This window comes from Coffea eugenioides, unplaced genomic scaffold, assembly GCF_003713205.1.
Source record: "Coffea eugenioides isolate CCC68of unplaced genomic scaffold, Ceug_1.0 ScVebR1_1713;HRSCAF=2614, whole genome shotgun sequence".
NCBI classification, from domain to species: Eukaryota; Viridiplantae; Streptophyta; class Magnoliopsida; order Gentianales; family Rubiaceae; genus Coffea; species Coffea eugenioides.
Window position 1 is genome coordinate 14,938 of NW_020862135.1, and position 12,905 is coordinate 27,842.

The 12,905-nt window shown below is 43.5% G+C and overlaps 1 pseudogene; it reads right to left on the reverse strand.

Annotated features, from left to right (window-relative positions):
• Positions 1-3,783: 3,783 nt before the first annotated feature.
• Positions 3,784-7,043, reverse strand: LOC113755771 (annotated as a pseudogene).
• Between the last annotated feature and the right edge of the window lie 5,862 nt (positions 7,044-12,905).

Here is a 12,905-nt window from a genome sequence, read left to right on the forward strand (position 1 = left end):
CTGCATGGTGGCGGCCCTTCCATTTCGTTTTGATTCTTGCAGTTTTATTCCGGTTTTGATGGAGGTATGACTGAGTCCCGGCGAGAGCTGGGCAGGCGGTCCGCCGAACCCTTCGGTTCGCCTTAGGGTGAGGTGGGGCTGTCACAGGTGGTATCAGAGCCTGCTTCGCGTGGTCTCTGCGCAGAGTGAGCTTGGGGCCAAATGGTGAATAAGTTTGAAGGACTAAGTGCTCGTTCGAGCGTAAGCTATGAATCATAAATGTACAGGTCTTGAATCTTTCTCATGGTATTTGAGGACCATAGATACGTATGTCAGGTAGGAATTACAAACGTAGATGATTTACTCTTGGGACTGGCCAGCTCGAGTGGTGAATTATCTTATTTTGGATTCTTGTGCCCGAGTACGAAAAGGGATGAAAGCCTAGGGTAGAAATGATTTGGGCGCATTAGAAGGCTGATTCTACGGGACTTTATATGATGTATTAGGGATCGCTAAGAATGATGAACCCTGCCTAAGATCTAAATTGTGATATTCTTGTAGAGTATAGATGGAACCCTAGGGGGAAGCTTTTGTTAATTGCTAATGACCCCCTCACTTCCATAGGATTTTTGCTTGTATCTGACTGACTGTTACTGTGTGAATTGTTTGATATAGTCGTGTTATATGCATATTTGCTTTTGAATTGATTCGGACGTAGTATACATATCTGACTTACTGACCTCGCTAGTTTGTATCTTATATTCGCGCCTCGAGTCTAGATTAGTTAATCCAATGGAAGGAACACGTAGTGGACGAGGCCGGGGCCGTGGACGTAGGCAACCCTTGGATGAAGGGGAAAATCGGGAACCAATGCCTGAACCCAACCTTGAACCTGGACTGGACCCTAACATTCAGGTAGCAGCCGCTATCCAACGTATGACCAACCTTCTGGCTCACGTTGTGGAATAGCAAGGCCAAAATCCTATTTCTAAGCCGGAAAATCCTGGTAATCATGCCGAGGGTGAGGATAAAGCTCTTGAACGATTTCAAAAGTTCTCGCAACCGAAATTCCTTGGAGGACCAGACCCTGACGTGGCCGAGAGGTGGCTAGAGAAGATGATTGATATCTTTGCCGCGTTACACTACACTGAGGAGCGACAGGTGACTTTTGCCGTCTTCCAACTGGAGGGAGCGACCCGATCTTGGTGGAATATCATAAGATAGAAATGGGAAAGAGAACAAACCCCAAGGATGTGGGTGAATTTCATGAGAGAGTTCAACACGAAGTATTTACCACCTCTGATCCAGGAAAAGAAAGAAGTTGAATTCATTAGGCTTCGGCAGGGAACTCAAACTGTCGCCGAATATGAGAGCCAGTTCACCGGATTGTCTAAATTCGCTCCCGAATTAATTGTAACTGAGAACAGGCGGATAAGACGTTTTGTCCAGGGATTAAATGTTGATATTCAGAAAGACCTGGCTGTAGCCCAACTCAGTACCTTTAGTGATGCTGTGGAAAAAGCTCAACGAGTTGAAAATGCGAGGTTACAAGTCAAGAACTTCGAAACCAAGAAAAGGGGATTTTCTGGAAGTAGCTCAGAGCAAGGGGATAAGGGTACGCCTCCTAAGATTGGAAGGGGCAACGAGGGAGTACAACTACCAGGGATGTCAAGTAGTGCCTCACGAAGAGGCTCAGTCTCCGCTTCCCGTGGTCCTTGCGGGTACTGTGGGAAGCCTGATACGAATCTCGTTGGTGAGAAGATTCGCGACCCAAGATCGCTTGTTGGATTTGACGTCGGGTGCAAGAAACGGTGGCAGCGGAAACCCTACGACCCCTCTAATCCCCGTGACTACGAACTTGTTGATACTATCTCAACCCGTAATCAAACGAATTAGTGAACCTCAGGCAAGTGTAGAAGGCGCCACAATTCAAGTGCGATTCTTGAATTGATAAGCCGAACAAGAACACTAGAGTATAACTCTAAGTTGTTCAAGGTTTGCTCGAAAGCTATGGAGAAAACTCTCTCAATATTTTTATCATAAAAGTGTCTACCCTTTATTGATGTAATATGGTGCCTTATATAGGCTACAAGTGAAAACCCTAATCTAGTAGAAAATGGACTAAGGGCGCAGTGGATATGGGCCCTAATAAAGGAGGCTTAACCCCCGACGGGTTGGGCCTCACGTGGGCTTTCCTTCCTAGGCAGCCCACTCTAGCAAATAATAATGAGTAAATTAGCAATCCTACCCTTGGCGATTCTACGTGCGATATGCACTTAGCCAATTATTCAATCTAATCAACTAATGTGGAAATAACTAACTATGATGCTAAAACGGAAATTAGGGTTTGGCAAAACCCTAATCCTCGGGTGTAGCTTCAATGCTCATCATCGGACTGCGACCACCTTCACTTGAATGCATGAATCCTTCAAAGGACTTGTGTATGGCCTGAATAAGTACATTGAGTTGCTCACGAAGTTTCTTTGCGCGAGCCCGAGTAATGGGTCCACTTGGGGCGAGCACGTGATCCTCAGCTCCTCGATTACCCGAGCCATTGTTGGCCTGCCCACGTACCATGATGCTATCATTCCCCTCCTCTTGAGAAGGATTTGCCCTCAAATCAAACGCATCATCTGCATCAAAAGGATCTAAGTCAGAGACATTAAATGTAGCACTAACTCCATACTCACCAGGAAGGTCAAGTTTGTAGGCGTTGTCATTGATGCGCTCCAACACTTGAAAAGGTCCATCACTCCGTGGTTGTAATTTGTTCCTCCTTTGAACAGGAAAGTGTTCTTTGCGCATGTGCAACCACACCCAATCGCCAGGCTCAAAAATCAACTGTTGGCGACCTTTGTTAGCTTGCTTGACATATTGAGCAGTTCTCCTCTCAATGTTAGCCCTGACTTTCTCATGCAGTTGCTTAACAAACTCTGCACGTTTCTTACCATCCAAATGTGCGCGCTCATTACTAGGTAATGGCACTAGATCAAGTGGTGTTAGTGGATTAAAACCATAAGCACATTCAAATGGAGAGAAACCAGTAGTAGAATGGATAGCCCTATTATAAGCAAACTCAACATGAGGTAAACATTCTTCCCATGATTTCAAGTTCTTTTTGATGATGGCACGCAACAAGGTACCTAATGTACGATTTACCACCTCAGTTTGACCATCAGTTTGGAGGTGGCTGGCAGTAAAGAATAACAATTTGGTGCCTAACTTAGACCAGAGTGTCTTCCAAAAATAGCTCAAAAATTTGACATCTCTGTCTGAGACAATGGTCCTAGGAATGCCATGCAATCTCACAATCTCTTTAAAGAATAAGTTAGCAATATGAGATGCATCATCAGTTTTATGACATGCAATGAAGTGTGCCATTTTAGAGAATCTATCAACTACCACATAAATGGAGTCATGGCCATACTTGGATCTAGGCAAACCAAGTATAAAATCCATAGAAATATCGACCCATGGTGCACTAGAAATAGGTAACGGGGTGTAAAGGCCATACGGGTGTACCTTGGATTTAGCTTTCTTACAAGCTAAACATCGCTCCACCACCCGTGCAACATCTCTCCTCATGTGCGGCCAATAGAAGTGCTCCTGCAGCATGGCAAGAGTCTTATCAACCCCAAAATGTCCCATAAGGCCACCCGAATGGGATTCTCGTACCAAAAGTTCGCGGATGGATCCATGTGGGATGCAAAGCCGATTGGCATAAAACAAGTAACCATCGGAAATGAAGAATTTACCTTGCCCAGTGTGTTTGCAAGAAAGGTAAAGTTCACCGAAATCACTATCTTAGGCATAGATGTCTTTAATCAGCTCAAACCCTAACAACTTAGCATCTAAGGAAGTGAGTAGAGAGTACCTTCGTGAGAGTGCATCCGCGACCACATTAGACTTACCAGCCTTATATTTAATTACGTACGGAAAGGACTCCACGAATGCGATCCACCTTGCATGCTTTTTGCTCAAGGTGTGCTGGGCCTTAAGGTATTTAAGGGACTCATGATCAGTGTGTATCACGAATTCCTTAGGCCTTAAGTAGTGCTGCCAAACTTGTAGTGCTCGAATGAGGGCGTACAACTCTTTATCATAAGTTGAGTAGTTCAGTGCAGCCCCATTGAGTTTCTCACTAAAGTAGGCAATAGGTCTTCCTCCTTGATTCAACACAGCTCCAACTCCAATACCTGAAGCATCACAATCAATCTCAAATGTCTTAGAAAAGTCAGGTAAAGCAAGTACAGGTGCATGTGTGAGTTTGTGCTTTAAAACGCGAAAGGCTTGTTCTTGAGAATCTCCCCAATGGAAGTTCTCATTCTTCTTAATCAACTCGGTCAAGGGTGCAGCAATAGTGCTAAAGTCCCTCACGAATCTCCTATAGAAACCCGCAAGGCCATGGAAGCTTCGAACATCACCCACAGACCTTGGTGTTGGCCACTCTTGAATAGCTTTCACCTTTTGATCATCCACCTTCATTCCCTGCGCACTTATAACAAACCCTAGAAACACAAGCTCATTAGTGTAAAAATTACATTTCTTGAGATTGGCATAGAGCTGCTCTCGTCGAAGTACATCCATAACAGCCCTAATATGCTCGAGGTGTTCATTATAAGATTTGCTATAAATTAGGATATCATCAAAGTAAACTACCACGAATTTTCCTAAGAATGGACGCAGAACATGGTTCATTAACCTCATGAAGGTGCTAGGTGCATTAGTGAGCCCAAAAGGCATCACTAACCACTCATACAATCCATACTTAGTTTTAAAGGCAGTTTTCCATTCATCCCCCTCCTTAATCCTAATTTGATGGTACCCACTTTTGAGATCAATTTTGGTAAAGAACACAGCCCCATGTAACTCATCAAGCATGTCATCTAAGCGAGGTATAGGGTGGCGATACTTTACCGTGATGGCATTTACGGCCCTACAATCAGTGCACATTCTCCACGTACCATCTTTCTTGGGCACCAAAATGACTGGGACAGCGCACGGGCTTAAGCTCTCACGTGCCCATCCTTTGCCAAGCAAGTCGTCCACTTGCCTTTGTAACTCCTTAGTTTCCTCCGGGTTGCTCTTGTAAGCTGGCCGATTTGGCAACGAAGCTCCAGGGACGAAGTCTATTTGGTGCTCAATGCCTCTAAGCGGTGGTAATCCACTTGGCACGTCCTCGGGGAAGATATCAGCATATTCCTGCAACAGAGACTTAACCTCAAGAGGTATGTTAGTATCAAGTTCATGCACATTCAGAGCTACTTCTTTGCTAACAAGCATAAGAAGTGGCTGCTCATCTCTCATTAACTTCCTCACTTTCTTGGCTTTTATCAGGAGCATTTGTTTTCCCTCAATTTTTACCTCACTTGCCGAGCTATCTATAGCCTTTTTTCTCTCTTTTTTTGCCTCGGCTCTCTCATTTTCTTTTCTTTTTGCACTATACTTCTCAAACTCTTGTTGCAATTTCAATTGGTCCTCATGCACTTGTTTGGGGGAAAGGGGAGCTAGTGTGACTTTCTTACTGTTGTACAAGAAACTATACTTATTAGTCACACCATCAAAAGTCACCTGTCTGTCAAACTGCCAAGGCCTACCTAGTATAATGTGACTAGCTGCATAGGAACTACATCACATAATACTTCATCAGAATATTTATGGATTTGGAAGGATATAAGAACCTGCTTGGTTACTCGAACCTCCCCAGAGTTGTTGAGCCATTGGAGTTTGTAGGGTCGCGGGTGATCCCTTGTAGGCAACTTCAAGTTGTCCACCATGAGTGAACTAGCTACATTTGTGCAGCTCCCACTATCAATAATCACACTACAAAGTGCTTGGTTGACGAAGCACCTGGTGTAGAAGATGTTCTCCCGTTGAAGCTCGTCCTCCTTAACACGTGCAGTTAATGCTCTCCTTGCAACCAATGCAGTCCCAAAATGACCCTCGGGTGCATTAAACTCCTCTTCATTTGGTGATTCCCCATCACTACCTCCGTCAAGAGGTAGTATGCCTTCGTACTCGGCTTCGTCCTCACTCACGATCTCACCATTTTGCATCATAATCATAGTCCTTTGATTGGGACATTGACTAGCAATATGGCCTCTACCTTGGCATTTGAAGCATCGAGTATCACGAGCTCTAGTTTGTACCCTAGACTCCTCAAATTTTGGAGTAGAAGAGGGCGGCTTACTAATACTAGGGTTGCCCACCTTACCTCCCTCGAATCTCGGCTTTGGTGTAGGAGCATTTGGTGAAGGCCGAGAATCATTCCTTGGTTGGAATGGGCGGTTGGTAGAGTAGGTGGTATTGCCGAAATTCGATCGAGTGGTACCCCTCCGCTTGAGCCTTTGCTCGACCTTAATAGCCTTGTCTACAAGCTCATGCAACTCCATATAATGTTGAAGTTCCACTCGTTCAGCAATATCGGGTCGTAACCCGCTCAAGAATCTCGCCATGGTGGCTTCAGGATCCTCCTGTACATCCGCTCTAAGCATCAGGATCTCCATCTCCTTGTGGTACTCATCCACACTCCGGTTGCCCTGGACTAAGGTTTGTAACCGGTGGTATAAATCCCTAGTGTAATGTCCAGGTACAAAGCGGGTGCGCATCATGGCTCGAAGCTCGGGCCATGGAATAAGCTCAGGTAGCCCATTTCTCCTTCTAGACTTCTTGATTTGGTCCCACCAAACCACAGCGTACTCAGTGAATTCCATGGTGGCCAATTGCACCTTTTGCACCTCGGTGTAGTTTTGGCAAGAAAAGACCATTTCGATCTTGGATAACCATTCGAGAAAGGTCTCGGGATCGGACCGTCCTTTGAACTCAGGGATTTGCATCTTGATTCCCTTGAATACATCGGTAGGTCCAGTCTGGTTCCTTTGCCTTGGTCGAATTCGAGGTTCCTCATCATCATCATCATTATTGGAACCATCGGACGACTCCTCCACGCCCCTTCGCCTTCGCATGGACTTAGAGGTTTTTGGTGTTCCAGACGCTCGGAGTTGCAGCAACTCATCTTGAATGGGTTCTAGCATGCGTTGGAAACGCCTCTCCATTTGCTCCATCATCTGTTCAAAGTTCATGGGACGGGATACTCCTTCGTTTCCACTAGACATGGAGTCTCAAGTGTACCTGCAAGGGTTAGTAGCAAAGGAAATAGGGAAAAAAGTAATGTTTTCTTTTGCTTTTTTTTTTTGTCACTTCACTCCCTAAGTGTTTACTCTCACACTCGTATATGGTAACTCAAATCACTCTAATAAGCTCACCAAAATATTCTCTCACAGCCCCTTGCGAAACCTTGAAGAAAGTAGAGCTCCTCAAGTGCTCAAATTTAGCTTAAAAATCAAGTTCACGCTAGAATTTGAGGTTCGTAAGAGTGGAAATTTTCTGGGAAAACAAAATTAGGACACTAAGAATGGAGTGATAGAATATATTCAAGAACAAAAATCGAGAAAAGACTTGACACAAAAGCTACAAAAAATTAAGAATGATGCTCAAACACCTAGCCGACAAGGAAGTTGGTTCCTTTTGCGTTGCTGGATTTTTGGATCGTTTACCAACCAAGGTCAACAAATGCTTGGCATTCGAATGGGAGAGAATGAAAGACACAATAAATGACTCAAGACTGACCAGGACTCAATGAACAACTCAATGGGCAAATCCAGAAACGACTCAAGGCTGAAATGACTCAATGGACTTTGGCTTGCTGGAATTTTGTTTTGTTTTTTGTGTTACGGCTGCCTTGGGCTTGGCTGATGATTTTATGGGGAATTGGTTCTGTGGGGAATGTGCAAGAATGGGTCGGTTAGCCCTTGATAGTAGTTGATATCTGCTCACCAGGTGTTGTAACCGAAAGTGGAAGCAAATGCTAGTGGGCGGTGGTTTTGCTTAGGAGACTGGTTTGTAGTGTGGCTGTCTAGGTAGCAAGGTGTGGTGCGGCTGTTTGGGGTGTGTTTGTTGTGCAGAGGTGCGGTTCAAATGCCACGGTATCAATATGGGCAAGTGGGGGCTACAGATCAGGAAGCAATAAGAATGGAAACCCCTTTGGATTTAGAAATCAATCAGGATTGGAAGTCCTCCAGCGGCTGTTTCTCTCTCCTTTTTTTTTGTTTCTTTTCTTTTCTAGATGTTCAGCCGACCATGTTCCTCTTCCCAAGTGCTCTAGGATTGCACCATAACTAAGATACCAACGTTCTTCTGGCTGCTGTGTTTGTTTGTTTTTTTTTTTTTGCGCAACAGCAACTTCAGATGAAACGGCTTCGTTCCAAATTTCCCAGGTCTGGGGTTTATTTAACAAAACGTATAATACAAGAGTTCAAGGTTCAAATCAAACAAAATTTCCAGCAAATAGCTTCAAGAACGTCGCTGCAAATTTTCCAGATTTCAAAGGTTCAAGAATCACTTCAAGAACTCCAAGAAATCGTGAAGTTTTGCTTACGAAATTCAAGAACAAGGTTCCAAAATTCTCCTAGATAAATGAATAACTAAGACACGGATTAAAACAGCTTTAGAATGAACCGCAACTCGACAAAGAGACACGAGCAGGAATTGGGAACTACCAAACGGCAACTCCGCGACTTGGAAGGAACACCGACCAGAATTTTCTTGCCCCCCCTTTGTTTTTTTTTTTTTTTGACTCAGGTTTGGGACTTAATCACAAAAGCAATAGACACAAAAACTGAACAATGGACACGCACAAACAATCAGGGAACAATTCGGACAGACTTGTCAAAGCAAGTGCGGCACGGACCGAACTCCTAGGACTCGATGTTACTAGCACCGTTTGATTTTTCAATTTGCTGGTCCCAAGCGGTGGAGAACACAATCAGCAAGACACGACCAGATTTATTCACTCGAGAATTGGCAATAACAAGGCACAGATTGCACAAGGTTCAACGGACACAGAAATACGGAAGCGACAATAAGAACACTAGCGGTGTGGGTTTGTTTCTCTTTTTCTTTTTTGTTTTAACGACTGCTGGAATCACACACCACCAAACCAACACAACTCATTTGACTTCCAGAAATTCCAGGAATTGAAGATGACACCAAGGCAGACTCCAGAACACGATGACCAGAATTGAACACAAAGGAAAACTCGCGGGCCAGAACTCGCGGACAGGACGCAACGTGCAAAAGTTTTTTTTTTTGTTGAACTAATCAAGACAAACACGAATTAAGACACGAGAAGAGGGATAAACGATATTACCAACAAGCTAGCTCTGATGCCAGCTGATACGAATCTCGTTGGTGAGAAGATTCGCGACCCAAGATCGCTTGTTGGATTTGACGTCGGGTGCAAGAAACGGTGGCAGCGGAAACCCTACGACCCCTCTAATCCCCGTGACTACGAACTTGTTGATACTATCTCAACCCGTAATCAAACGAATTAGTGAACCTCAGGCAAGTGTAGAAGGCGCCACAATTCAAGTGCGATTCTTGAATTGATAAGCCGAACAAGAACACTAGAGTATAACTCTAAGTTGTTCAAGGTTTGCTCGAAAGCTATGGAGAAAACTCTCTCAATATTTTTATCATAAAAGTGTCTACCCTTTATTGATGTAATATGGTGCCTTATATAGACTACAAGTGAAAACCCTAATCTAGTAGAAAATGGACTAAGGGCGCAGTGGATATGGGCCCTAATAAAGGAGGCTTAACCCCCGACGGGTTGGGCCTCACGTGGGCTTTCCTTCCTAGGCAGCCCACTCTAGCAAATAATAATGAGTAAATTAGCAATCCTACCCTTGGCAATTCTACGTGCGATATGCACTTAGCCAATTATTCAATCTAATCAACTAATGTGGAAATAACTAACTATGATGCTAAAACGGAAATTAGGGTTTGGCAAAACTCTAATCCTCGGGTGTAGCTTCAATGCTCATCATCGGACCGCGACCACCTTCACTTGAATGCATGAATCCTTCAAAGGACTTGTGTATGGCCTGAATAAGTACATTGAGTTGCTCACGAAGTTTCTTTGCGCGAGCCCGAGTAATGGGTCCACTTGGGGCGAGCACGTGATCCTCAGCTCCTCGATTACCCGAGCCATTGTTGGCCTGCCTACGTACCATGATGCTATCAAAGCCGAATCACACAGAGGAGGTCTGTTGGAAGGAAGGAAGAAAATGTCTGCGTTGTGGGAGCGCGGATCATCAATTCGCAAACTGCCCAGGCCGATCTCGAGAAGGGAGTAAGAACCAACAACCAACCACGACCAACCCTGACCAGTCGAAGGGGGAGGAGAATGGACCAAACGTGTCGGCTCGGGCGTATGCCCTAGAGCAACATCAAGCCCCTGACTCGTTTGAAGACGTGGAAGGTAAGATTCTGGTATTCCACCGTTTGACCACTAGAATGGTGTATGAGACGTTCAATTTGGGAAGGAAAAAGAAGCTATACGAAAGAATTCAATGAGCTTGGCTAGTAAAGGGATACTGATTGGTTAGCTAGGTGCGATACTAAAGTTGACTGTGAGAAGGAATTAGTAAAATTTTTGTATCCCGGAGAAGGCAATAATAAGGAATTTCGAGGACCCGTGGATTTTCTTATTTTCTAGACTTTATTTTATTTAATTGCATGCCTTTTCTATATTTTCTTTATTAGAAAAATTTTCTAGATAATTTTTATGAGTAAATATGGTTTCAAAATCATTTTTCCAGTATAAATTAGTTCATGAGATTTTAGGAGTGTATACCGGGCGTGGGCCCCGCTAGTGCGAAAAGTTCGGTAAATATTCGATCAATTAGGTTAATTTTTTTATACAGGGTTTAATTTAGCAGGTGTTAAGAGATGATTAGAGGTACCAAATGGATTAAGGTTGGAGAGAGAAAAGGATAGAGTAGCATTAATGAGAGTGACAAGTGTCACTTTGTGATTTGGTTGGACTTTGACCTTTGGACCAACTTTACCAATAAATCAAAATTGACCAAAATTCATCATCTTGCAAGCTTCTTGTGGCCGAACCTCTCTAAGGGAAAAAGAAAAGAAAACTCTCAACTTCTTGCTCTCAATCTTGCTTAATCTCCCAAATCAACCGATTAAACTTGAAATTTTTCCATAAAAATCCTTCTCTTAGTAGTAGTAAGGTTTTTGGTGAAGTGGTTTGGAAGAAAGTGGTGCTAAGTTGTCTCCTTTTCTTGAGTTGGTAAGGTGAGTAGCTAAGGAACCTTTCTTTTGAAATCAATAATGCTCAATTAATGACTTGTTATAGGCATAGAGGTGATTTTGTGTAAGATTTTATAACTTTTGGGAGAGATTGGTGAATTTTTCTATTTATTCATGATTTTTCTGTTTTTATATGTTTAATATTGTGTGGCCATGGATGATGGTTGGGAATGGTTTAGAATGAAGCTATAGTGCGTAAATTGTGGCTTTTTGCGAAAAATTTCCGCTTTGAAAGGAAATTTTGGAATTAGGGTTGCAATTGAACCCATTCTGTCCGGTACTGTTTCCCCTAGTTAGAGACCGAATTAGCCTTGGCTTAAAACATAAAAGTTGTAGGGAATGATATTTTATAGATGCCTACAAAATTTCAGGCAAATCGGAGCAACGTAACCTGCAAAAAGACTGAAATACCCCTGCTGCCCTGTTTCTGTCCGAACCTGGTAATCAGCTTTGGTAATTGGTTAGTTTGACCAGGAATACTACTGATTTGGTAGTTGAATGTCTTTCCTGACTGTTTATCTTGTATGAAACGAGGGTGTACTTTATCACACTCGTTCTCTTGCCTGTACTGAACGAACTGGAATCTATTACTTGTACTTGTTATGTACTTGAACTTGTTACTTGCACTTGTTATGAGATCGTTTGGAAGTGTGTCGAACGATCTTCCTGTTAAACTTGAGCTCAACCTCATGGGGAGTTAATTAAATCGAGCCAGTAAGGGCTTGGTCGAGATAATTGACAATCCATGGGTACCTGTTCCTGGGGAATCTTTGGGTATTGAGACTCTTGATTCTGGTATACTCGAGTATTACCATTCCTGTTCCTGTTTGGCGTTCGGGCCCGGTAAGGGGTGTGTTTGGTGAATGGGATTTTGGAGTTAAAGTGGTGTTCTATTGGACTGGTTCTTTTATTTGAATGTTGACGGAGGGTCAACGAGGCTGGATCAAGTATAGCAACGGGGATTTGGCTCTTGAGAGCCACCTGTATCCTTTACATTGTGATGTTCATTCTTTTCTCGTATTTGATGCGAATATATGCCTCCAAAGTGTTTTCTCATGAATTCTACTGTTTATATTGTTGGTACCTCATTTGAGCTTTTGGCTCACCCCGTTCCGTTATCCTTGTTTTCGTTACAGGAAACTATCTTTTGGAACTTCAATGTTTTGAGGAATGAGTTGAGCTAGTTAGAAATTCTTTTGCTCTTTTGGTATAGCTCCTCGACAATTTGGAAATCCTAAATGTATCTTAATACAATGTTCCATTTTGGATCTGTAAACTTACTAATATGTATATTTTGAAGTGTTTCCTCATGTTTATGTAACATATGTATTCGGGAATGTACCTACTTTCATGGCGAACAAAGTTTCCTTGTACTTGGTCGGATCCTGCATGGCGGCGGCCCTTCCATTTCGTTTTGATTCTTGCAGTTTTATTCCGGTTTTGATGGAGGTATGACTGAGTCCCGGCGAGAGCTGGGCAGGCGGTCCGCCGAACCCTTCGGTTCGTCTTAGGGTGAGGTGGGGCTGTCACAGGTGGTATCAGAGTCTGCTTCGCGTGGTCTATGCGCGGAGTGAGCTTGGGGCCAAATGGTGAATAAGTTTGAAGGACTAAGTGCTCGTTCGAGCGTAAGCTATGAATCATAAATGTACAGGTCTTGAATCTTTCTCATGGTATCTGAGGACCATAGATACGTATGTCAGGTAGGAATTACAAACGTAGATGATTTACTCTTGGGACTGGCCAGCTCGAGTGATGAATTA